We start from the raw sequence: 27,397 nt of genomic DNA on the forward strand, positions 1-27,397 counted from the left end.
GAAGAAGATGTACCATCTGCGTCATCAGCATGAAGCTATTACAATAATGCTAATACTGCTAAAACGATCCACTTAAAATAAATAATAAGCTAATATTGCGTCTAGAATTATATATTTTTTTCTCTTAACAAATAAACATCTTACATCAACTTAAAGTGTTTTTTCTATTCTTCCACTGCCAATAGTCTACAAAACCGAACCTGAAGGATATTTTGTTCACCCACATGTTTTTTTTTTTCTAAGAGTCTTCATCAACCCATCCAGATTCTTGAGAGGAAGCAAAAAAAAAGAAAGAAAAAAGAAGTCAAAGCTGCTTGGTTTCCCGTGGCTACATAAATATTACCCCAGTCTCCGCTGTGCAGAGAGGCCTTTTTGATTAGGAGTCTGCAGGGGAGTTTGATATCCAAGGAGACCACCAAAGCCACCCAGACGCAATCGATGAGAGTATAGCAGGGACTCTGTGTCATTGTTGTGTGGGGGGAGCTTTAGGTGATGGTGGGAGAAGATAAAGCTGCTGGATCTCACACTAAAACACCTTCACTTTTGCTGATCACAAACAAGCTCATGCTTCCTTTGAGATGATTTGAGTAGCAATATTTCTAAGGTACACGTAACGATTATGAAGAGAGGGACATATCCTTACAGGTGAGTCTTATAGTGAGAAAATATAAGTTTGATTGAAATAAAGTGTCTAAGAAAATGTATTTAAGTTAACAACAAACCACTTATTGAACCTGTGATGTTTCAAAATAACCCTCACAGTTTTCAGAATTCATGGTTAGGGAATTTAAAACATAAACCTGCTTGAGAATTTACAAGATGTTGGACTTGATTTGGGAATAAATAATTTTGACTTAATTGACGAAAAACTTGTCTATTCTAGGAAATTCCTGTAATTTTAATTCTCTTTTTTAAATTCAACTTTGTATCTGCAACATGGCGTAAATGATTTGATCGTCAACCCTCACAGCCCCAGTTATAACAGTCGATCATTAGTTGCAACCACAAAGTAGTGATGGTCTGATGACGCTTCATGAAACAGTGTCATGTTGTTTAGAGGTCAGTAAGAGGCGCCATCAATTTAATAATGATGTGATGTTTCATTAGAACAGTTGTTCAAAACTAAGGAAAATAGTACAGAGACTGCCATCTAGTGGACTCTGAAAATATTGACACTGCTTCATGAAGCTTCATCAGACCATCACTATCAAACACGTCGAGAAATTAAAACTTCCTTATCCTCATTACATTTATTAGATTGGCAGGAACTGACTAGTGAACCTGAAAACAATTTTGATTCAAACCTAAGCGTTGGTTTTTGGGTAAAGCAGGAACCAGGAGGAGACTCGGCACGAAAATAAAAGTTAACAATGACTTAAACACAGGGTCAAGTTGAAGAAAACAATGATGGTTAAAATTAAAATAACATTGTGGTCAACACAAGTGCACGAAAGTTACGAAGACATTAGAGTACCCACCTAAAAGAGGATGAGAATCACAAAAGAAACACATCTAGAAAACATGAAAAAGCATAATAAAAGACAATTTATTTCATAGAACAATAGATAACGACGACTAAGAGGAAAACAGATGATATGACACCACGGACTGGAACTGGGAAGCTCATGTAGCAACTGGTGTAGATTAGTAATAACTTCCAGATGTGCGTCATTAACCGGTAAAGAGAGAGATAACACAAAAGAGGAAGGAACTACACAAAATCGAATCTCAAAACAAACACTCACATGACGGCTGCGAGGTGTGAGTGTTATTCAAATGTTGCCAGCTCTGACTAACAAAACCTTGATTTATTAGTGCTTTTGTGTTTCATCTCTGATTGATTAAATGAAATGCAAAAAGGTTACCATGGCAACTGTGGAAAGATGGACTCAATTATTTTTTTTAGATGTAAATTAATCACAGGTGCCTGCTCCGTCAAAACACGTGTCATCATAATTTTATATTTATTGTTTTTTAACTACACAAATCATTGTTGATTCTTTTTATAATAATAATGATCATGATGACAATACATTACTTACTGACTTACTTATTTACTTACTACTACTACTACTAATAGCAGTACTCCTACGTCTACTACTACTACTACTACTACTACTACTACTACTACTACTACTACTACTACTAATAATAATAATAATAATTATAATAATAATAATAATATAAAGTACTTACATACTTACTTACTACTAATACTACTACTTCTACTCCTACTCCTATTACCCCTACTACTACTAATACTACTACTATGAATAATAATAACAATAATAATATAAAATACTTACTTACTTACTACTTACTTACTACTACTATTACTACTAATAATAATAATTCAAATAATAAATATAAATTAATAATAAATTACTTACTACTACAACTACTACTCTTACTAATACTGCTACTACTACTATTACTAATAATAATAATATAATAAATGTAAATAAATAATACATTATTTACTTACTTAATTACTACTCCTACTAATACTACTCTCATTACACCTAGTCCTACTCCTACTCCTACTCCTACTACCCCTACTCCAACTACTACTACTAATGTTATAAAGTACTTACTTACTTACTATTAATACTACTACTTCTACTCCTCCTCTACTACTACTACTACTACTAATAATAATAATATAATATAAATAAAAAATAATAATACATGTCTTACTTACTACGACTACTAATACTCCTACTACTAATAATAAAAATAATAATAATAATATAAATTACTTACTTACTTACATGCCACTAATACTACTACTACTACTACTACTACTGCTACTATTACTAACGATAATATAATAAATATAAATAAATAATACATTATTTACTTACTTAATTACTACTACTACTAATACTCCTACTCCCACTCTACTAACCCTACTCCTACGTCTACTACTACTACTACTACAAAATGTAAAATGATAATAATGGTAATAATAATAAAAAAATTCTATTCATGTTGTATCAAAATTGTTTCATTAACTGAAACCTCACGTAGTATTTTTAACTGAGAGCGCCACCTACTAAACTGTGGAAAAAACATTCATCTGCACATAATTCAGTAAAATAATTGTTTAATATTTCAAATATTTTGATAATATCTTTATTCTCCACGGATCAACAGTTTAAGACGGAGCACCATCAGCACATGACCAACCAATAGCCAATTAAAGCCGGAGAAACCTGATCGTGGTCCTGCTGCCCGCCACAGTCGAGGAACAAAAACAAAAAGGGTCAGAATGTTCTTTGTTAATTTTGCTCTAAAGCTTAAAGCCTGCCTCAAATCCCTGTTAGTCATTTATCAGGGCGAGCGAGTGATCCTGTGACTGGTCATGTGTGCCCGAGATGTCAATCATGTGCAAATATTTTAGGGAAAGAACCAATAAGCATTGTTGGGGCGAACAATTGAAGGTTAAGAGCTGGGCTTTGAGAAAACCAGGGGGAGATTGTTGGCGACAAGTGTTTGCTCTTGGTGCGGTCCGTCTCATGCGCTCGCACTCCAATGATCTGAATAGAGCCTTTCAAAAAAAAAATCTCACTTACATCCATGTTGTTGACTTAACCTTGACGGGTCTGAGTAACAAGACATCATCTCTGGTGCAACATTTAGCAGGCGCTCAACATTGAAATGCACTTGAAAGAGACGATTTAATCCGACATTAGACTCATTATCGCGTACCGATGAAGTCACAGCCATGAAGAGCACCGATGAACCGATGATCACGTATATTTTTTATGTTTACCTCTCACACCAGAACTCGAGTGCAACGCCCCCTGTTGACAACACCCGGAAGTGGGTTTAAATGCCATGAGGCCGGCACATGTTTGGCTGCTTATGCATAAACATATTTCCAGATATGGAGGCCTGCCACCAAGCGACCTTTTTTTATTACATCTGGTTTCTCTTTTTTTTTTTTTTTTCGAAGGGCCTGTTAGAAAAATAGCTGTATTATTATGTAAAATTATGCTTATGAAAACATAACTCTCCGCACTCACCTTCACCTGGCAAGCATGACTCAATGTCACATCTCCCCAAAGTGCTGCACACGAAAAAAAAAAAAAGAGAAAAAAAAAGACGGATCTTATTAAAGCCAGGTGCGTTTCGACGTCTGCCACGAAACCAAACAGAATTCGAGCAGATTGAGAATATGACATACCTGTGATCGGTTTATATTTTTAGGTGGCATGACTCACTTCACGTCTGCGGCGAAATGGAGCAATAAAATGAAGAGATTTGGGAAGAACCGTGATGGATGAGGATTATCAACAAAAAAAAAGTACACATTTCTAGCATTGTGCTGTTTAATTATAGTTTTTAAAATGATTAGTTATTTACATTTCAAAGGTTTGCAGATTTATTTAGACTGGTTTTCTTTACATTTTTGGTCATTCAATGAAACCAGTTCCATTTTGCACGTTTCATTTCTTCACATTTAGAACCATCCATTTTAAAAATGTTTACATAATATAAGGTGAATAAAACATGCTTAACAGCTGAAACATAAATGTAATTTATTATTATTATTATTATTATAATTATTTGGGAACTTTCCAGCAAGATAATTGGCTGCTTGTATGTATTTATTTTTTCTGTTGTCAATTTTTTTTTCTATGTGTACCATATGTTCAATCTTTAATAAAGAAATATCAATGAATCGACCAAGCAAAAAATACATACAAATTTAGATTTTAATTAGAACAAAATAAACAAAAAAAAACCCTTAATATTAATGGCATAATTAATTTAAACGTTATTTTACGTGTGACACTTCCTGCACATGAGGAGGTTGTGTGTGTCCTTATTTGACATGACAAAATGTAGATTTATATTCACAATAACACTCAAATATGCATTATGTAGTTCACACTAGTGATGTTCTGATTAAGCTTCATGAAACAGTGTCATTATTTTCAGAGTCCACTAGATGGCGGTCTCTGCACTATTTTCCTTTTTCTTGAACAACTGTTCTAATGAAACATCGTTTTTAAACTGAGGGCGCCACCTACTGACCTCTAAACAACATGACACTGTTTCATGAAGCTTCATCAGAAAATAATTCACACTACTTTAATTCCATTTTTTTATAGCCTTTAAAAAACAATGTTTACATGCAAGTCCTATAGTGACAACAGAATGTTTTATAAATTTAAATGAAATAAACTGGAAGATAATATTTTATTGACATTTTATTTTTTTAAAAGGTTTATAAACTAAACAATAACCTGCATGTAAATCTTGAATTGTTGCAACGTCTTCAGTTTTTTGGTAAAATTGAATAATATAACAATTTATTTCTGATGTTTTATTCCAACATAGGGATCGGGGGCCACATGTGGCCCTTTGACTGTATGTATTTGGCCCTTCTGATGTCGAGATCATGTATAAACTTTTGATTTATTATTATTATTATTATTATTCAATACTAGTTCAACTTTATTTGATTTAGGACTGTTTTTGTCATTTCTGTGAGTATTTTAGAAGATTTAAGCGAATCTAAAAAAAAAATGCTCTTATATCATATAAAAATAAACAGTATAAAATATACATTTAAGCAATAATTTAATCTTAATCTTTCTTTCGCATTATATTTTAAGCTTTTCTCGCCTGTAGTTTTAGCTTGCGTGGCCCCCGCGACTACAGTGGAATTGCCCAAAAAATATATATATAAATATAAAAGATATAAAAACGTGATTTCCACACAGAAGGCGCTGGTGACCAGTCGAACTCGCTCTTCTTTCATGTGGGGCCAAACGGGGCTGGCTGGTGGGGGGAGCCTCTGTTCTCTCAGGAGCCGTTTGATGCTCGCTAGTATTACAGTAGAATAAGACCTCTGTCATTGGGTAGTGAGGGCTGTGACGGGGAGGCATCTCAAAAAAAAAGAAGAAAAAAAAGGGGCCAATTGAGGGGAGAATATTTCAGATCATCTCCATGTATTGATGTGTGTGAAGGAAAAAAAAATTGATGATCACAACTTGCTCTAGTTGTAAAAAAAAAAAAAGAGTCCAGGCTCGGATTTGCCGAGAAAGTCCATGTCGGGTTTTCGCGCTCGCTTCGGCTCGTCGCTGCACCGGCTCCGTTGACTGGAGGTTCTGAGTTCGCTTCCCTCGACCGACGCACTGAGAGCTGGATCTGCTCGAACTTCTCCAACCGCCGGGGCTCTTCCACACCACCGAGAGACACGGCTCTACCACAAGGACACACACGCGGACTTTCCCGAGCCTCACAGCAGACCGTGAACGCACCACACTTTTTTTTTTTAACCGCTTGTTATTGAGGATTTTTTTTATTTTTTATTCTCATTTTATTTGGAAAAAAAAAAAGATGCTGAGAGGAGAGGAGCTGCCATGGAAATGCGTGTCCGGAGAAGAAGTGGAATGTCCGCGCTGAGAGGAGACCCGAGCGCCTGAGAGAGAGAGAGTCCAAGAAGCATGAGTCCCGCTCCGGTCGTCCTTCCACCACCGCCTCACACTTCAGTCCGCCTTTCCAGCAACAATTCCCCGCATTGACTTTTTTTCATTCACCCCCCTCCCCTCCTTTAGTGTGTGTGTGAGTGTGTGTGTGTGTGGATTCACCGCGTTTCACTGGAAGGTAAGATCTTTTGTTATTTTTTTTTCCAACTTTGACGAGCGCAACTTTTTTTTTTTTCTTATTTCTAAAGGGAAATAAAATTGAGAAATCGTTGGTTGGTTTGGAAAGACCCCCACTTTTAGCTTGTAAAAGTTGGGGTGTATATGTGTGTGAGAGGGGGGGTTTAAATCCACTGGTGCTCTTGTTTCTTTTGAATGGGGGGGATTTATGTAGAAGCTGTGACCTAAAGAAAAGATTCTTGGGTGTGATTCCTGAAGCCATTCAAAGTCTAATCCATTATAATTGGGGCTTCGGCTGTTAGAAATAAGATTCTTTGTGATCCTAAAAATAAAAAAAAAACCGTTAAAAATATCGCAAAAAAATACGGGTCTGTTTTTGTCGCAGAGAAGAGAAGAGCGAGAGAGAGAAGGAGAGAGATTAGATCATTTCACCGCACATTTATTATTTAACTTGCTGACGACCATGTGCCGGAGGAGTCGGCGGTGCGTGCGAGGCAGACGCCGCCGACGAACGCGCCGCTCAGCCCGGGCACGCTGCACCGCGGCGAGAGGGTCCGACCCCCGGGAGCCCATTGATCATCAGGAGGAAGAAGGGATCGACTTTTTTTTTTTTTTTAATTTAGCTTTGTAAGCCTTCTCATGCTTTTTATATATACATATATATTTTGAGTGTAAGAATAGAGAGGTGCGAATTCCTTCTCTGCATAAGAAGAGTCCCGTTGGTTCTCAGTTGCACTTCTATTGTGGTGGAAAAAAAGACCAAAGTGTGACATTTTGTTGAGTAGATTTCAGTCAAATCTCAACCCTAGTAGATCTATTCATATTCTTTGGGTGAATACAAGGAGTTGAGTAATGCATTGCATTTTCATTGCAGTGTTTGGTGAAAACTATCTAAAAAAAAGCTCATCTTTTAAGCCTTTATCTTACTCTATATCCGTTAAATTCATGGTATTTATAGTATTCCACTGGTTTGAAAAGCAACATATTAGCATATGAAGTGGTCAGAGGAACTAAACAATACAAGTACTATTTAGTGCCACTGGTTGTGGCTCTGAGTGTTCTCTCGCCTTTTATTTTCTTTCTTCCTTCTTTCTTAAGTACTTCCAGAAGGCAAATATCCCATATGTACTTGTTTGTGTGAACGAGTGTGTCGTCGCTTTTTTTTGTACCCCAAAAAAAAGGAAAGAAGAAGAAAGTATCATAGCTATGAAAGGTGTGGCTTTAAGAAAAGCAAATGGTGGCTCGAGCGAGCGTATGGAATGATTCTAGTGAGGAACTTTTTAAAAAAATAATCCTTTTTTTTGTTGTCAAATAACTGAAAATAAACGACACAAAGAAGAATACAAGTGTATACATTAGTTGACGCCTCCATTCATCGCTACGACCACGAGTGAGAAGGTGTGTTCGTCTCCATCTACCCCCAGATTGTTTTTTTTTTTCTTCTCTTTGTTTATCTTGGATACCTGCGGTACTGATTCTGGTGGATCAATACGGACCCAATGTTCCTCCGCTTCGGGGAGTGTATTCCCCACTCTTTTTCCCATCACACGAGCCTCTCGAGACGTCCAGCGCGAATGAGACAGTCCGTGTGAACTCATCAGAATTTGTGACATTTTCCACTGTTGCTTCATTTTTTAGCAGCGAGACTTGTTGTTTCCTAAAGTACCATTTGCTACTCGAGCTTTTTCTCGACCGGGGACCCGTGGAGATATGTCGCACCTTTTTTTTTTTTTTTTTTTAAAGCAGTCGTGTTGGTGGAAATGACTCCACCACTGTGGCTTTACTATTTTTCATTTGTATAACACAGGGATGAAAAAAAAGGGTGAAACGTTCCCTCTAGATCTTCCTCTGTTCGCACCTTCATCGATATCATCTTGTTGTTTCTGCACTCGGCATATAATTGGCAAATGGCTTACGCTTGATTTCCGTGGTTGCGTTTGTGCCTGAATTGTTTTGTTTTTTTTCGCTAGCTATCCACACCGGTGAAAGAATAATAAAAAAAAAAAACACCACCACCAATTTTCAAGCTCATTCCTTCCCTTTTATTCATGAGCAAATGCCGCTCCAGTCTAAGAAGGAAAGGCTCCATTTCAACTTGCAAATGTCCTGATGTTTGCTAAGGCTGGAGACAAAATCTGGCCAATGACGGAGCTCGTGAATACATCAGAAGTGGAAGGATGGCAGTTAAGCGTTTAAGACTCGCATCCCCGCTTTTTTTTTCTGAAAGTAGTGGGTTTTCCTTTTTGGCTTTTATTTTAGATGCGACTCCACTTTTGTCGCTAAACCACCTACGTGGAACCACGTTGAGGCGGAAAACTACTTGTCGTTAAATGGCATAAACAAGGCTGTAAAAAAAAAAAAAAAAAAAAAGGCTACAGCAAATTTAAAGTAATGTGCAGGCTTGCGGTCGGCCAACAACAACGAAAAAAAAATCCTCCACTTTCATGACTGATTTTATTTTACGATTGGCAATCGGTAAAACATTGTGTGCCAGTGTGTTCCCCTCCCTGTCATTCTGGGGAACATTTGTTTCCACTTGCCAAAAGGCTTCTTAGTGGGGTGGAGGGGGGATTCAACCCCAACACCCCCCACCTACCCCCTCAAATAGCAGGTGAAACTTTCTGCTTGCCTAAATAATTTCCGAGACGAACGCTACATGGGCCGTGGAAAAGTAAAAAAAAAAAAAGGGGTCGATTCAAACGCGTCTGACAAGGAACAACATGGATATTAGCCAGATAGCTGTGTGCGCGCCTGGCTAAGTGGCGGGCTTCCTGAGCTTATCTGGCGTCTCGCTTTTGACGCTGCCCCCTCTCGTTTTGTGTTTCTTTAAAGAAAAGGAAGTGCAAAGTGCAACAAAAAAAAAAGTGGGTCATAAAAAAACCAACCCTTCTCTTTCTTTATCTTCTGGTCATACAACGATTGGGTGTAAATGTATCGACCTTTAATCACAGCTCACCTTTTTTTTTATTGGAGCAGATAGTCCAGAGGAACCGTGAAGCTATTGTTCATATTTTACAGTCTTTTTCGGCTTTTTTTTTTAACCAGGGGATGGCAGAAGGCTCCACGGTCATGTTGGTGGTGAAGGAGAACATTTTCGCACACGAGTCGTGTGATCTCAGTGTTATAGTCTCACGTTACATATCTCGATTTTTCTTTTTTTCTTTCTTTGTCCATGTGTGTTGATACTTCGAGTCGCCGCTTATTGATTCTAAAAAGAAAAGTTTAGTTTGGATAATTTACTCTTTTTATTTCTGGTTCATCCATCTGCTTTTGGTTTTCAGGCCTAATGTTAACCCCAGTTCATGCTTTATGTGTGATATTTAAAAAACAAAAACATTTATTTTTTAAATTAAATATAAAGTAAAAAGTATACAGCATATGACTTTCGCTCTTCTTTTAAATCCTTTTTTAATTGAATATACAATTGATATTCACACATACACACACACACTCTCCACACACACACACACACACACTCTACTCGTACTTATCTGTGCACAGCTGCAACACTATTTGGGCAAAAAATAAGAATTCAATATTCACGGTGACAGAGGAGACCCAGGAAGGCGAGAGGCTCTGAGCAAACAGCAGTTATTGCGACTCTGCCGAGAGCGAGGCCTGGTTTGGGAGGAGAAGAAAAAAAAAAAAAAAGAGGGGGATCTGCCGACGTCTGCCAGGGGAAGGAGCGACGTCTCAGGCCGGATTATAGGAGAACGAAGCACATCCTCACTTTTTAAAACCCCCTTTTCCAACAAGACGGGGCTGTTATTTAGGAATAGGGTGTGTGTGTGTAAACATATCAAGAGCGATATTTATATATTTCCTGCAACACTCGGGCGCCATCTTGGACGGCGGTGACAATTTCGTGTGAAGAAAAGTCTAGTTTTAGAAAATATCTTTCTTTATAAAGTAATCTAAAGGAAGGAAAATCGATAACAATTGGACTATAACCCGAAATAATGAATGTTATTTATAGTTATTCTTATTGTTGATCTTTTTAGACACATTTACTATTTTTTTTGGGGGTGTGGGGGGGGAGACAATAAAGGAGGGCGGGGCTTGATCCAACCTCAAAGGAGTAAGCATTGAAGAACCTATATGAAAACACACTCCGCATTTTCTCCCTGAGAGTTAGATGGCAGATGTGACGAACAGCTTTATATGATCACAGAATCAACCTCTCGATTTACTTGTTAGGCTTTTTTTTTTTTTTGGCGGCTTTGATATATTCCTTTTTTTATTTATTTATTTATTTTTAATTTTAAAGTCCTGTTAGTGCATGTGTGTGTGTGTGTGTGTGGGAGCTTTGTTCCTGTAAAGTCACTGCCAAGTCAGATGGAGTCGAGCGTCTGGTCTGGGAGTTGAGGAGAAATATCACAGGCACAGTAAGTTTGCGGAAACAAACCAACAAACAATTTTTCTGTTTGATGACCATCATTGCCAAAATACGTCAAGTGGATGTGAAAAAAAAAAAAAAAGAATCATAAATTAACTTTTTTAACGACTTCTCGTGCTGACTCTCTGTGTTTGTGGTTCCTCGCTCTGTGTACACAGAAATAAATTCCCTTCATCACTCGTAATGAAAATCAGATTTTCTTCCTTAAGCGAGGTTTGGCATCGATGGCGAACATAAGGTATTAGTCTATTAATTTCCCGCAGTGAATCACGAGTCCTGCTGCTTTTTTTTATTTTTAAAAGAGTGTGTGGTCCACTCAAACTCCTTCCGTGTAAAGTTGGCTTCCATCTCTATTCTCTCTCTCTCTCCCTCTCTCTCTCTCTCTCCTTCTCCTGCATTCGTATATAGATCTGGTCTCTGCTAATGATTTAACCGCCCTCGTTGAGGTTCCTTCCAGTAATTGAACGACCGTGCGTTTACGGGAAAACAATAGTCACGTTATCAGGGATCTCCGGTGGAACTCGGGATTGGAAGAAAGTAGCTGAAAATGTGTGTGTGTGTGTGTGTGTGATCTTCTCGGGGGTTAAGTTGGAGAAAAAGTGTTGCACGTCCTGCAAAAAACAGTCTCCGTGTGTGTGTAGTTTGTGGTTTTGTGTGATGTTTTGGCGACTGCGATGAGGAGTGTGTGTGTGCGTAGGAGGAAGATTATGTATTAAAGTGAGAGTTTTTGTGCAGGATTTGTCGTATAGTTATGGGCTTTTTTTGTTTGTTTAAATATATACAAACATCTTCAATCAATCTTCAGACTCATGAACACACACGTATTGTAACCGCCCCACACTTTTAATTTGTGATCTGCACTCTGTAAATAGTGATGAAGACTGTGTTAAAGAGAGAGTTTGTTTTATAGTAATGGGCTTTTTTTAGTTTTAAAAAATACTGAAATTGCATATATTCATCCATCTTCAGACTTGCAAACACAAACTTTAATTCACAATTTTCACTCTGGAAATAGTAAGTAAGACTATGTGTTAAAGTGAGAGTTTGTGCAGGATTTGTCGTATAGTTATGGGCTTTTTGTTTAAATATATACAAAAATCTTCAATCAATCTTCAGACTCGTGAACACACACGTATTGTAACCGCCTCACGCTTTTCATTTGTGATCTGCACTCTGTAAATAGTCATGCAGACTGTGTTAAAGAGAGAGTTTGTTTTATAGTAATGGGCTTTTTTTTAGGTTAAAAATACTGAAATTCCATATATTCATCCATCTTCAGACTCATGAACACAAACTTTAATTCACAATCTTCACTCTGGAAATAGTAAGTAAGACTATGTGTTAAAGTGAGAGTTCATGCAGGATTTGTTGTATAGTTATGGGCTTTATTTTAGTTTAAAAAATACTGAAATTCCATATATTCATCCATCTTCAGACTCGTAAAAACAACCTTGAACTCACTATCTTCACTCTGTAAATACTAGGTAAGACTATGTGTTAAAGTGAGAGTTCATGCAGGATTTGTTGTATATTTATGGGCTTTATTTTTAGTTTAAAAAATACTGAAATTCCATATATTCATCCATCTTCAGACTCGTAAAAACAACCTTGAACTCACTATCTTCACTCTGTAAATACTAGGTAAGACTATGTGTTAAAGTGAGAGTTCATGCAGGATTTGTTGTATAGTTATGGGCTTTATTTTTAGTTTAAAAAATACTGTAAATTCACATATTCATCCATCTTCAGAGTCGTAAACACACACGTATTGTAACCGCCCACACGTTCAATTCACAAGCTTCACTCTGTCAATAGTAAAAACTTATATTTTTATAAATGCTTTTCACGAAGCGAAAGCTAATAATGGGCGATAATAATAATTTTTGATTCTTGTTGATGTTTCTGCTTTTATACCTTCAACTATTCTTTAAGAATGAATCCGCTGATGTGTGAAGCCTAAAATAAGTTGTACTAAAACGTGATTGCTCCAGGTTGATCTAGTTTTTGGCAGCGTAGTTGAGAGGACGGGGTGGTGGAGGGTGTAGGGGTGTAAGGGGGGTTCGATTGTGTTGCTGTAGAGCAAACCTGACCTTGCGTGTCAGGACGAGCTTTCCTTTTTTTTTTTCTTCTTCTTCTTCTTCTTTGTTTCGTACGGAGCGCACTCTTCCACCGAAAAAAAAATGGCCTTAGGAGGAAGCGTTCTTGACAGAGATGCATTGTTTCGGGCGGCCAATAAAGCGGCGCCGTGAGTGGCTACATCTGTGAACCTCATCTCGACTACAGTGTTTCGGGGGGCGAGCGACAACACGGCGACTGTCACAGCTGCACCTGCTGCTGTCTCAGCCTTCGCCCTCTCTCTCTCTCTCTCTCTCTCTCTCTCTCTCTCTCTCTCTCTCTCTCTCTCTCTCTCTCTCCGTCGCATCACTCTTTCTCTTTGTGACAAGCCGGAGGCAAACGGGTCTCGGTTCGGGTCAACCGGCGCCGGGGAACATCTGAAAACGCAGGACCCAAAAAAAAGTCACTTTGTGGGGCAAAAAAAAAAAAAGAGATGTTAAAACAATTGATTTGCCCTCAGAACTGGATTGTACTTGTTTAAGCTGTGGTGTAAAATAACTAATATATATATATTTATACCCGTCATCGTCACAGGAACATGTACTTGTCATGTACTTATACCCTGAATACATCTTTTCTGCCATTATTTCTCATATTCTACTCGTATACATTTCTTATTCTCAAATCAAACTACTCTTTTGAATTGCAAATGTCCAAATATTTGCAAAAATGAACCGATATTTCCGGTTTAAACTACCGAAAAAGAAGATTAACCAATGATTCGTTAAACGTGAGAGCTGGTCCCGCCCACTTCGTTCCGATTGGTTGGAGGGAGGGGGGGTCAAGCGTCAATCAACCCCTTTGAATATGATCATGTTTCCAATGCTGAGGAAATAGTGAGACGTAGCCAGTAGCTCGATTAAAGCCCCTCAGTCTGACTCCGGTCTTTGTCTCGGCGTGGATGCAGCGTAGCCAATCGGGACCGTGGAAGAGAAGGTCTCCTCCATTGACGAAGTCGTGAAGAAGTAAGAGAAGATGGTTATAATGAAATGAAAAAAACAATGGATTTATTCACACATTTAACTGAGATATTGTTGACATTAATGTTCTTTTTGCAATTTTTAAGATTCATGTAAGTAGTTTTCCCCACTTTTCTATGTCTTCTTTTATGGTTATTGATATTGTTTTTCTTTTTAAATATTTGTTTGTAGTGCTTTTATATTATTAAACAAATAAATAAATGTACAGTATATAGAATAAAATATTACACCAATTATTCATAACATAAAAAAAACCCTTTTTTTGTATTGATATTTAATACAAATTTAGAATATATACAACTAAAATTAATTCAAAAATGAAATATTATTAAATAAAATCAACCCTAAATGTCATTCTTCATTTGTTCCTTCCTTTTTTTTTTCGGCCCCTAATAACAGTCCCAGGATGTAATGTGGCCCCCTGAACAAACGTTATTGCCGACCCCTCATCCAGGGGAGTCGTTACTATGTTTTTTATTATAAAAGTCGCACAAATGTACTGAAAGACATTCCTAGTTGGTGGAATCCGTCACCGAACAATGGCTATAAAAACTATTCTGATCGAAGTAATGGTTAATATGATTATTCATGGTTTCTTGCGTAAGAAAAAACGTCTTAAAAAGGTGGATATTGAGTCAAAAAACTTACACTCGAGACAGCAAAGTGATCGGGGTTATTGCAGGGTTGTTGCTGAGCAGAATGTCTTGTTGCGACACATTTAACTTCATGCAATTCTGATGTGAGACGAGTCTTTGATGCAGGTTTTTCTTCTTGACTTGACTTAAATCCACATTTCAGACTAAAAACCTCCCACTAATAATGAAACATGATGGAGTTTTTTCCTTTTTTCACCTTTGAATTTGAATCTAAATGTTTAAAAATCATCATTTTTTTCAGTGTAACTGATATTTAATCCATTTATCGTATCTTTTCTACTTTTCTTTTCAGCTTGAATCATTTGCTTGTCGACAAATAGTTTTAACCAAGACCTTCTTCTACTATTGTAGTATAAACTGAGTAAAAGAGTTTAAATATGCGTTTTCATGTGCCACGCAAGTCTCTCGGCAGATAAAGGAGTCGTGATCAATTTAACACACATGGTTCAGTGTCACGTCGGCTCCGGACAAGAACAAAAAAAACAACATTTGAAAGGGACTGTCATCGCAGCTTGAGTCCGTCTCAGAGATGCTTTATAACGTGTCCGTCTTGCATAAACATCTTTACATGAACCGAGCTCTCGGACAAGAGGCTGATGTGCACAAGATCGACGACGGGGGTTTTTTTTGCAGCTTTTTGCTTGTACAGCTGAGCCCGGGGTCTGGCTGCGGATCCTCCTCCGCTGTTGGCTAATAAACAACTTGAATCTCTGATAAGTTGAGCTAGCGTTTGTGTTGATGGATCCGTCACATTTTCTCATGCATCTGTAATGCAAGTTGGAACGCTTCACGTTGACACCTTCAGCGTTTGATTCGATCTGTTTGGCGTTTGCACCGGAAAAAAAAAAAAAAAATGTAATAATAATTCACAATATTCATCATTCCTCCTCCTTGATGAGGTGTGAGAAGGCTCTGCTTGTGTGAATCCCGCTGTGAATCACACATTTACTCCCTGCTTTCATTTATGTGACAAATATAATAATAATGCAGGAGTTTTCACGTTTATTTCTTAGATAAATCAATCATAAAAAAAAAACGAGTTTCAGTCACCAGGATGCTTCTATTACAGCTTGTTTCAGTTGATTTTTCACCTTTAAAAACAAGTCAATTGTAACCAGATTTAGATTTTATTACAAACAAATTGGTTACATGATTGCTTACCCGGGCACCCCTTTAGAATTTCACGAGTTCACAGTGGCATGATCTACTTTTATAGACCTTTAGGTGGTTAACCAACCTATAAAAGCAGCCAATAAAAACCTCTTGGAAATCCGAAGCATTCAATAGATCTTTAAAGGTTTCCCAAGTGTTTTCGGCATGATCGTCATAGTCGGAATTACACCGGAGTTCCCGACTTAATGTTGGCTACAACTATAGATATCTTTAATATTATGACGTTTACTTTCAAATGATGCATTTTATTATTGAATAAAAACATGGTCCAATCTAGGTTTTCCTTTATTCTGCAACTCACAACTGGAAACTCTACATTTAGTGCATATTTATGTCTTTTTTTTAATAAGAAAAATAATGAATATATATGCTTTAGATCGTATAAACCACCTAAATTCAGTAATACTATTTAAAGCCTTGCACATTAACTGGAGATTTACAGATTTACAGAGATTTGGTATCTTAAAAGCAAATGATCCCTCGTGGATGAAGTATTTCTGATTCAATGTTTTCTAAGAAGGAAAACAAATGTTTTGGGAAGGAAAAAAATCACATGTTGTACAAAATATTTTGATAAATATGTATTATATTGTACTATTTGACAACTGAGATGCAATAATGTAATTATTTGGGCCACATTTATGTTACAATTGTCATAGATTTACTTCAATGTTTCTCATTTTTGAATGACTACTTATGATATATTATATCTTAATATTATATCTTATATATACTTATGCATATGCTCCTCAAAAAGTTGCATCTAGTTAATAAACAATTTAAAGTAATTTAAAGCAAGATTCATGTTTTTTCCACATGTATTAATGTGATTACTATGATTTTTCAAAAGTATATTCCAAGAAGAAGTCAGTTCAGTTTCATTTACTTTAATAACTGTTTCATTGTTAAATGTACCAGCTGTTAATTTGAAAAAAAATCTTGAATTGTTAAAGAACTCCAACACACATTCAATGTAGGGTCAGTGCACAGCAACACTCTTTGGCGTCAGTTTCAGCAGCTGTACCAGTGTGATGAGTGGCGTTGAATGGAAGTTGATGGAAGCGTTTGGATAAAAAAAGAGGACAATCAAAACGAGGGGTTGGAAACTGGAGCATTCCAATTGTCGCTCTAAAAAAAAAAAAAGTCAAGCCACTGGCATTTCCGGCATTTGAAAAATCCAGAGCTGATTACGAGTGGGTCTGGAGTGAACCGACAGGACGCGGTTCCTGCAGCCATTTTCATCAGAAATTGGGTCCAGTGGGCTCCGGGGGCCGGCGAAAGAGCTCGCTGCGATGACAATCTCAGAACCTTTACACGAGGCTGGGAAAAGTCTTGCCGAAGCCCCCCCGATAGCATCTCCAAGCACAGAGGTTAGCGGACACATATTAGATATTTAACATGGAAAATTCCGCCTGCGATGAAGAGCGCGCACCTTTGATCCGTGGATGGATTTTCCTGAAACGCTGCAGCCCAGACACTGAATGCGACGCCCACTCTTGCACCAGATAGATCTGTTTCTTTCACCTGAAGAAGATTCAGTTGGTCAGAGAGCTCGACGTGAAGCCGACACAAAAAACCTCTCTTAATAGATGGTATTTTAACTTTGGGAAGAAGTTTCTTTTCTGGCCAGGACAGAAAGGGTAATGAGGCTTTCTTAACTCGATTCATACAACTGGAGCATGCAGTAATAGCCCCGAACAAAAGTGCTAATTGATGCACTGAATGTTTTTTTGGAGAATAAATCACGGAGGGTTGACAACATAACCACAGAAGAAAGCTGGAAATCTGAAATAACTGTACTTAATTGTCAACGTTTCTGCATGATAAGGCTTTAAACGAGCCCTAGGTTTTCATTTGTTCTGCAATTTACAGCTGCAAACTTTATATTTGGTGCATATTTAGGTGTTTTTTTTAAACATGAAACATAATGAATATATATGTTTTAGATTATATAAACATCCTAAATTTAGTATTATAAATTATAGCCTTTTAAACTAACTGGAGATTTACAGAAATAGGTATCTTATCTTCATAAATATAAATTTTGCTATTTCTATGGTTAGTTTTCTGGATAATATAAGTTTTTTTTGCCCAAATTCCAAATAAAAATTTTGTACATAAGCTCACTTTATAATAACATGATTGTCCCATTTTTATTTCTTTAATATAAAAACCCATTTCATCCATATTTATAAAATTATTGTATTGATTCTGAATATAAAAATGCAATTTCTCAATCTGGTTACACAAATTGACATGTTGAACTTGAATACAAATGAGCAAATCAATGATATCAACTTGACAGCTTGAGACCTCGACTCCTGCGAGGGTTAGCGTGATGTCATTTGATGATGTCACGGACAGGAAGATGTTTAATCGCCAGAACACATACGCGTTACAGGGTGATATGTAAAACTGATTTTTAAGTGAGAAAAATATAGATTTATTTTAAAAAGAAAGGAACATATTGACTTTTTTTTACAGCTTATTAACCCTTGTGTTCTCTCTGGGTCAAGGTGACCCGGTGTACCGAAAACAAACGTGTTTGTGGTGGGTCACCGGGTCACCTTGACCCAGAGACCACACAATGGTTTTAAATGGACAGACACCAACAACAGAAAAAACAAAAGTCAATAAAGCCAATTGTTTTTCTTTTAATAGTGACAAGAGTTTGTTCATTTAATTAAATAAACTTCTATCAGAATATTGTCTTTTGCCAGTAGTAGCAGTAAAACAAAAAAAAAGAATACTGTTATTTTTTGTGTTAACGTAGAAAAAACGGAGCCATCTGCCGCACCATTATTTAAAGTGTTACCTCGTAACAGTCATTCTCAGGACGCTTAACAGTCGAAGTAACACTATATAAAGAACGTGAAATGTGTCTTTAAAAAAAACATTCTCTTGTCACAGGGGAAGAAAAAAAAAAACAACAGCTGGTCTATAAACGTGCAGCTACAAAGAAGCTAGCTCGCGACGGTGCTTCGGCGAGTATCACATTCCTCACCAGCGGGGTTTTGTTATCGCGCTCGCTTCATATTCACGGCCCGTCTTCCTCGTGCTTATTTTGTATAACTTACAACTGTAGCAATTACACTTCAATGGATTACCTTCTCGGCGAGAGAGACAGAGACACAGAGATCGGAATCTCGCCCGAGCGTCGGTTCAGAAGGTGTGACCCGCGTCGCGCGACGTTATCGTCTGACAGTGCAAGAAATTGGTCTTTTTTTTCTTTCTTTTCGTTGGGTTTGTTTTGGAATTCGAATCCCTTTGGTATTCAAAATAGAAGGGGAAGATAATTTCACGTGTTTTATCTCGGCCTTCTCTATTTTTTTTTTTTTTTTTGTGTGTCCGCCGCCTTCTCCCCTTGTGTCATTAGAACATTTAGAAGGAGTGATTGGTTTTTGTCGTTTTTCGTTATCACAGACGACCAAATGCGGGGTTTTTTATCGACACACAAAGAACGTGAGGTGCGAAGGAAACGACACGGATCCTTTTAGTCTAGAGGTAAATTGAGTTTACATTTCAGTCCGTGTGACCTCAAATAGCTTGAGCCCCAATTTTTATTTTTGCAAAATACTTCTATAAAACGAGTGAAAGGATAAAACTTTATCGGCAAATACGATACGTCGTCGTGGACCAGGGGGGGGGGGAAGAAAAAGCTAAATCGGAACCAGATGGACTTTTACTATTGACAGGATATTTAACATTATCGTTTCAATCATTTTCCCCCGGTTTTATGTTACAGAATGTGTTGTATGTTTTCACTTCAGACACATCTGTTGACGCCAGCTTAAAAAATGAAAATCTCACTCTGTCCTAAATTGGTTGAATCCACTGTACGCTGAGCCGACTAGACTGCTGTAGTTATTGGAGTGGGGGGATGGAATAAGCTCATCTCGCCTTGTTTGCATCACAATCCCCCTCATGCTCCTGATGTTATGCTAATGAAGTAGAGATTGCCCCCCCCCTCCAAAAAAAAGTCTCTTCTCCTTCAGGAAAGAAAGGGTTGGAGGGGAAGCAACAGGGAGGGGTACTCGGACCACTATGAGAGCCAGGAAAAAAAAAAGAAAAGAAATCAATGAAACGAAAAGTGAGCTGTGTATTTCTGTATTTTTGGAAAGTACTTTAACATGGAATTTTACCTTTCAAAAGTGGAACTTCTGAGAGAATTTTAGATGACAAGTGATAGCATTGAAAAGATACAACAGCCTGTATTATCTTCCTGATGAGATCTGCTAAAGGTTTTTTTTGGACCTTTTGAAAAACTAGCTACGGCAGCAATGGTGGAAAATTCTCCTCCATGAACAGGGTGTTGCTGCTGCTACTTTAACTTGATTTTTTTGTTCTGTATTACAATGTATATCCTTCCATGACATCATGGGTAACTAATAAACATGTTGAATATAGTATTTAATTGCAAATCTTTACATCTAATAATCCACTTCATCTAGTACTAAACAAAGTAGTAAAAACACTTTCAACCCTTGATTTAACTCTGGGTCAAGGTGACCCAGTCGGGGAGGTAGTTAACCTTGACCCAGAGACAACACAAGGGATACCACAAACACATTTGTGTTCGGGACTTAGGGTGACCTTGACCCAGAGATACCATTAGTGTTAAATATATAGTCGGTCTGTTAGCATGTGTTCGTCTGTTTGCGTTTTCTAGCCTAGCTAATAGCCTCACAATATTTTGTATTTTAATGTCATTTTATTTCTCCCCCCCACCCCCTTAAACAATGGAATACAATGAATATTTATATGTTGTGCCATCAGCGGGTCTCAAAGGGCTACATATTTAAAACATCTGTTGTAATTGAAGGGAAAATAACAACACGTTTTCAAGATATTCTAAGAGGGTTAAACAAAGGTTTTGCTTAAAATATATATGTCTATATTCTTTGTCAGCAGCTACACATTGTTGTTTATAATCTTTCTACTTTTAATTTTAACAGTAGGACGATATGTCTGAATGTACAAGGGGGAGGAAAATACTCACAATAAGGTACTTGGCTTGGTCTAGAAATGCATATTAAAAGCTATTTGATACAAACATTTAAATGTACTCTTCACAATTATTAAAAATTTACATTGATAGTTGCATTTAGGTTTGTGTCAATATATTTAAGTGTATCTGGCATGACTTTTGTGATATTTCGCTCTCAGTTAGAAGGACATAATCAATTATCCGGCTTTCTTGTCTGCTATTTAAAATCTGTTCGTGATTTGTTTTGCTGCCCACTGCCTTAAAAATTAAACATCTTGCTTCATATGGCCTCACGATCTCGGTGCATTATTGATGGTAAGTTCCTTAATAGAAGGACGGAGTGGGCTTTATAACCGTTCAGCTGCTTCAGTTCGAAAAAAGGGGGGTGGGAGGAGGGTCGCAAAGGCTGCTTACTGGTGCATATCCGAGTAAATACAGCACGGTATTATCACCGACTGAAACCTGGCTTTCTGCTTCTCAATGGTCTGCTGTCACTGAAGTTAATGAGGACAAAAATAATAAGGGAATGAAGAATATTAGGGGGAAATAAGACCCCACATTTCTGTGTTAACTTCTTTAAAAAGATTCTGCTTCTGATGTGTTGGTCCACTCCGTTTGATCCGAAGCCTCATTGTGTAACTTTCCCATGGACGCCGCGAGGACCGCACTCGTGCTGAAATGGAGAAGAACGAGTTTTCTCGAGTGTCTGGGCCAAATGCCGAGGCTCAGTTTGTATAATCCGCAATTTGTTTTGACTAATTTAGCCACAGCGAACTGGATCACACAGCAAATGTGTCTTTTATGGTCTACTAATGTACTCTGTGAGCAGCAGCCGTGCGAAGTATACATTTTTTTTTCTGCACACATTCTAATTGAATGAGGCGCCGCCACAACCCTTCACTGCGATGGCGTTTATTTCAAGGTGAATCACGCCCCGTCAAGGACTTATTGGACTTGATTGGCAGCTGCTATCATCGCGATATGGCCGTATAATGGCAGAGCTTCCATTTTCTGACCTTCTTATTTATCTGGCTATATTAATGTCAACCGATTAATGCCTAAAGCGGAAGAGAACATTTGGCCAAAGACGCCGCTTAACTGCCGGGACTGAGTCGCCCCTTATCTCGACGCACCTGAAAGGAATAGTTTTTTGCCGTATCGGCGAGTGGAAATGACATTTTTAAATTTAATTCGAGATAATCCACTTCACTTCTCAGGGAAATATCAAAATTACAAGAGGAATGTATGGGGTCCCCGCGTTCAAACTTTGTTACCGTGGTAAATGATCGGCCTATAATCCGTGTGGATGGACAGGTGTAGGTTCCTTTCAGCACTAACAGGATTTCTGATGCGTTGCCAAAGTGATTACGATGGATTTTATTTATATTCAGGCATCGGGACAAGGACAGACAACGCAGTACTCGGAGGAGAACGTATTGACGTTTGCGAATGTCACTTCTTATATGTATGTACATTTGTTCTTTGATAAAAGTCTAACGACTTTTCTGACACTCCCGCCCGGTCCGTCCGCATTAAAGTATGCATGAGCTGACTGTTTCATGGTTTGGCTTATGATCGCTTAATTTATGTCCTGATCAGTGGGGAGTACTCTAATCGATTAATTGAGTGGCTCATAAAAATGATTAATGGATGCAAACACTAAGAGCAATGAGCATGCCGAGAACCCGGGGCTGATGTCATGCACTCTTGCTCTTAAATTCATCTGGTCTACTCTTGCTTGCACCAGAACGGTCCAAGATACTTCTCAAATTTACGATACAAAACTTGTCCGTGCTTGGATATGTGGCCAAGGTATGATTAAAGTATGGACTGTATTCACTTTCCAGGTTACGTTATAGTATTAGAGTTGCTTGATGGGACACATAAAACACATATTTGTTTAATAAATTGGATATTAAATCAATATCATCAGGGTTCACAAACTTGCAACCCAAGCTATGAAATTACGATGAAGTCTTTATTTGTTTAGTGACTATGTACAGTGGCTGAATCATCATTGATATAACTTTGATAATATCGTTAAAATGAAACACATTTCTTAAATAATCCCACCAAATGCTCGGATCTAAGTGCAATTCACAAAAACTTCTGAATGTTTGGTGCAATAAAAGAAAAGTTAATTCCAAACGGCGCAATGACTTTGAAAGTTGCATCATGAAGGTTGCAACAAGAGTTGTTTATTTGGTCGGAAGATAAAACTATTTTGTTATTTTACCACGCATGTTTCACTTAAAAACCTTAGGGCGAAATTAAAAGAATAACTGAGACTGCTACTTAAATCCACATTGGACATTGCACTAATAATTACTCATGAAAAACTGATAAATAAAGGGCAGAGGTCAGCGTTTTATCGTCTTTTTATCTTGAATAAGAGGTCAAAACGTTGTTGCACGAATCAATAGCAACACAATCGACTTGAACCCAAGTAACCTGTATTTATTTGTAGTACTAAAGACATGAAATAATTAAAAGTATTTATAAGCCTTGAATCCCTAAATGTATGTTTAATTCCTGTTTAATTAATGGAGGAAGTTTGTCAAACTTTCTCTCCTTAATAAAGTATCATTGAAAACGGCAGATTTGGAAGGATTTAGTATGAACTCCACAAACGGGGTCACTCGTTACTGAAGTACACGGAAGGTCTAACTGACCATCCTTGACCGTATTTTGCTGAGCTCAGCTCCCACAAAAGGGGGGACCCCAAACAGAAAAACACGTCAACTAGAAAACCCCCCCGTGCTTTTGTTTTCTGCGTCGCCCTTGATTATCTAGTCTTCCGTCTTGCCAGTTCTTTCATCATCCCTCGGACCATTAGACCCCCGCCCCGAAATAGCTGAGCCGCCCCGCTGCGAGCGTCTGACCTGGTATTCGGGCTTCTGTCGGAGCAAAGGTTGGTCGTTTGGGTTACCAACAGTCACGCAGCATCTGCGGGGTTGTCTTTCAACTGCACCCAAACATTGGGGTCAGGTCCTGATCCGTGTTCTCGTCGGTGTCTTGCTGCGTGTCTCGGATCATTCCAGGCGTAGAAGAGTGCGGTGCTACATATTTTTCGCTTGCTAATTGTACATCTCCAGCCGCGTCTAAGCGGCAACAGATTCCCGGAAAAATGGCTTTTCAAACATACTTTTTCAATCTCAACATCCCTATGTTTTTTTCTTTAAAGAGCGTTTGAGGCGCTGGGATAAAAAAAGGGTTTTACTGTATACATGAATGCGTCCGTGAGGGGCCTGTCGGAGAGGCAGAAACCGAGTGCACCCCCGCGCACATTCAACATGTGGTGGTTTGTTGGCTCTGATTTACATTTGATTGAATCTCCAGCCCTGTATTTCCCCTCTTTTGCATCCCTGTGATGTCCCGTGACAATTAACATCCCAACTCTTCCGTGGGGTTTGTCTAAACCTCGGGGGCTAATTCAAGGGTCAAGCAAGACTTGCAACCCGTCAATCTTTTTTATTGTAACCCCGAATACACCCCCCACCCTTCCCCCCCCCGGGTTTCAATTCTTTATTCGGGGGTCCCCAACGTCATTCTCCCAGAAAAGAAAAGCCGGGCTCTTCTTCTTTTCTCCCGTGGCCCTCTAACAGCCAGAGAGGGACAACTAGGAGCTTTGTCTCGGGGAAGCCAGGCATTCTTTCACATCTGCCTCTTGTTTTCAGACCCCCCCAAACCCCCCAAACCCACCCCTCCAACGCTCCATTCAAAAACGCTAACTGTCCCCTTCAATCAGACCTCCTGTCATCCTCCCTAATAACCCCCTTCCTCTGCGTTGCTCTCAAGACTTCTGCCATTGACTATTCTCTCTTTGACTATAAAAGCAACATGTTGGCAGATAACCACACGGCGTTCCTTACGTTCCTCACAATACTTCATCAAATCTACGCAATTATCTTATAGTATCTGACTGAACGCTCGCCGCGCCTCGTCTGCCGATCTTCGACGACGCCGACGATCGCTATCGTCTGATGATCCCCCACTTTGTTCAAGGCTGGCATGCTGCTTAAGAAGCGAAGGTCTGATGTTTTCTCCTGCGAGGTGGAGAGAGAACAGACACCCCCAGCTGTGAAAGGGGGGGAAACCTCGGCACATCTAATAAGGAGATCGGCAGTCGGGCCCGTCTTTCCTTCGCCGTGCGCCTCTGGTATCTCGGCCCCTGCTAAACACTCACAGCAGGATACAAAATGCATTAAAGTGCATCGCTGCTATCATTGATTTACAGAGCACCCATACCCGTGTACTACATAGTGCACGGCTTCATGTCGGAGCACTCAGTCCTGCAGGCGGAACTATTTAAAGGCACCTTTTCTTTTGGTCTTCACACACACAGACGTTTAGCCTCCGTTCACACATCAGGTTAGAATGTCAGAAGTGAGCAGTTATTTTATATCAAGGTGTATTGAATTTCTCTGCAGATATCCAACCTGTTCTATATTAAAATAAGTTATTGTACTTTTTTTTGCGTATTTCAGACTCCAGCCCTCCAGGATTTGACTTTTGCCACCAATATTTTTGTGTTTATATTTATTATTAGCTAAGGGGCGCTGCTCTCTCCTGGTAGTTTTTTTTTTGTTTGAAGAAAGGGGAAATGAGAATGATTAAATTAAAAGTTGTTTAATGGCTCTCACAAAGAACCTACTTTCAGAAGTCTCTTAAGACTCTTTCGTCCATACATTTTCATTCAGCATCTTAGTTATTAGGGTTTTCGTGTCCGCAAGAATGCACTTATGAGACACATAATGAATACAGAAATTGAGAATTTATTTATTACCTTTAACACATTTTATAATAGGCATATAATTATAATTGCTGGTGTGATGTTAGTGTTGTTTAGAACCAACTCAGGGATCAAAGTACAATTTCAGGTTTTCTTAAAAGGTTTAGAAGTTAATTTCTCATTCCTTTAATTACACCTGTAATAAAAAGGAAACCGTCTTTCAACGCCAGCGTATGTTAACACCATGCACAGGTGATTTAACTTCTATTGAGGCCGCGAGCCCAGGAGCTCGGTCTTGGAAATGACTTCTGGCACATGTGTTTGCAACCCTGCTGCCCGGGCTTGGATTCTGCTCACGTATTCCAGAGGTCACAGACTGAGCCGGATGCAAAGTGGAACCGTATTTGATAAAATAGTGACAAGACCTGGGATGAAAGAAAGGGGGGAAAAAAAAGAAAAAAAACTTTCTCATCTGAGTGGCAGTGGAACAAATACGGGTCTACAGCTGGTGTCACGAGGGGAACAGCCTTCCAGAATCACCTTTGTTAAAAAAAAAGTCCAGCCTGGAGATCATTGCAAAGTAAATAAATGCACTCTCCTTCCATTCCCAGTTTTTGCTCCTTCAAGCCAACTTTGCAATATATTTAGGAGAATGTGATTTTGGTCTCGCAAGGTCTGTCTCATTACTGTGGCAGAAGAATCTCATTTGGAGGAATAATGAACACTTAATTGAAGTAAAATGAACACTGACAATGGAAATACATTAATTTCAGGGTAGATTGTTAGAGATTGTTTAGAAGAGAATATTTATATTAGATTAAATATACATAGATGTCTCTATAGGGATGGGCATCGACATTCAGTTACATAATTGACATCTACATTGCTTTTTTAGACTTTATGTCAGAATTATTTCCATGTCTTAATTAGGTTTTAGGGTCATTTTTCTTCAAGTATTTTTTCTTTTGTCCAAAACACAAACACTCAACATGTGAGGTTTATTCTTTAAACAGCATTTACAGGCATTATTAAACCAACGGTTCTGTTTCCAAAGTAGATTTTCGTCAGTATTGGATAAAACCTGTATGAAACCCATCTCGAATACTCTAGCGTCTTGTTTCTTCGATGTGAGTATAAAAGGGATTCTTGGTTTACATTACGAAGTGAATAATGTGTCGTAATTTTTCAGCGTGAGTAAAGGTATTTCAGTTCGGGCAGTGTTTTTACATGCGGATATTTGCTGAGTGTCATTTAAAGATCGTGCTGTCCCCCAACATTAACATGAAAATGAATAAATCCACACGGTATATACATTGTAAAAAAGGCTCATATTTCTAAAGATACATTTTCTGATTCAGATGCAAGTGAATCAAACGTCGCGTTGAAGCGATTTGACTAAACAGGAACGGGCTTTTGGTACAATTCCCAGACATGCCTGCCATACATCCACGGAGATAATCCGCTTCAATTTTTTATTACGTTGCATTGAGCTGAGCCTGATTTTTTTTTTTACATCGACCCCGATGCATCGAAGCTGCTGCGTCATGCACGCATCACGCTCTTTAAGTTACACTAGAATAAAATACAGTTGAGATTAGTACGCATGTGTACTCGGCTCCCGTTTGACCTCTTTTTAAACGCCTCTAAAAAACGAGAGGTCTCAGGTGAGGCGTAATGTCCCGCTAGATGAGCTCATTAACCCGTGTTTTAATTATTACATCGTCGGCGTATGCGTTTT

At 38.3% G+C, this 27,397-nt stretch overlaps 1 protein-coding gene across 8 annotated transcripts in view; it reads left to right on the top strand.

Annotated features, from left to right (window-relative positions):
- The first annotated feature begins 5,772 nt into the window (after positions 1-5,772).
- The window catches only part of adgrl2a (adhesion G protein-coupled receptor L2a), a 111,516-nt gene continuing 89,891 nt past the window's right edge, over positions 5,773-27,397 (top strand). For 2 of the 8 annotated variants that reach the window (XM_087783583.1, XM_087783586.1), the window contains exon 1: positions 5,779-6,621. The gene's annotated coding sequence lies outside the window, so the exon portion shown is untranslated. Of the gene's footprint in view, positions 6,622-27,397 lie in introns of all 8 variants that reach the window. The other 6 variants (XM_087783588.1, XM_087783587.1, XM_087783581.1 and 3 more) reach the window with 5 other exon arrangements.

Source organism: Callionymus lyra, chromosome 2 (assembly GCF_982586985.1).
Source record: "Callionymus lyra chromosome 2, fCalLyr1.hap1.1, whole genome shotgun sequence".
Classification (NCBI taxonomy): Eukaryota; Metazoa; Chordata; class Actinopteri; order Syngnathiformes; family Callionymidae; genus Callionymus; species Callionymus lyra.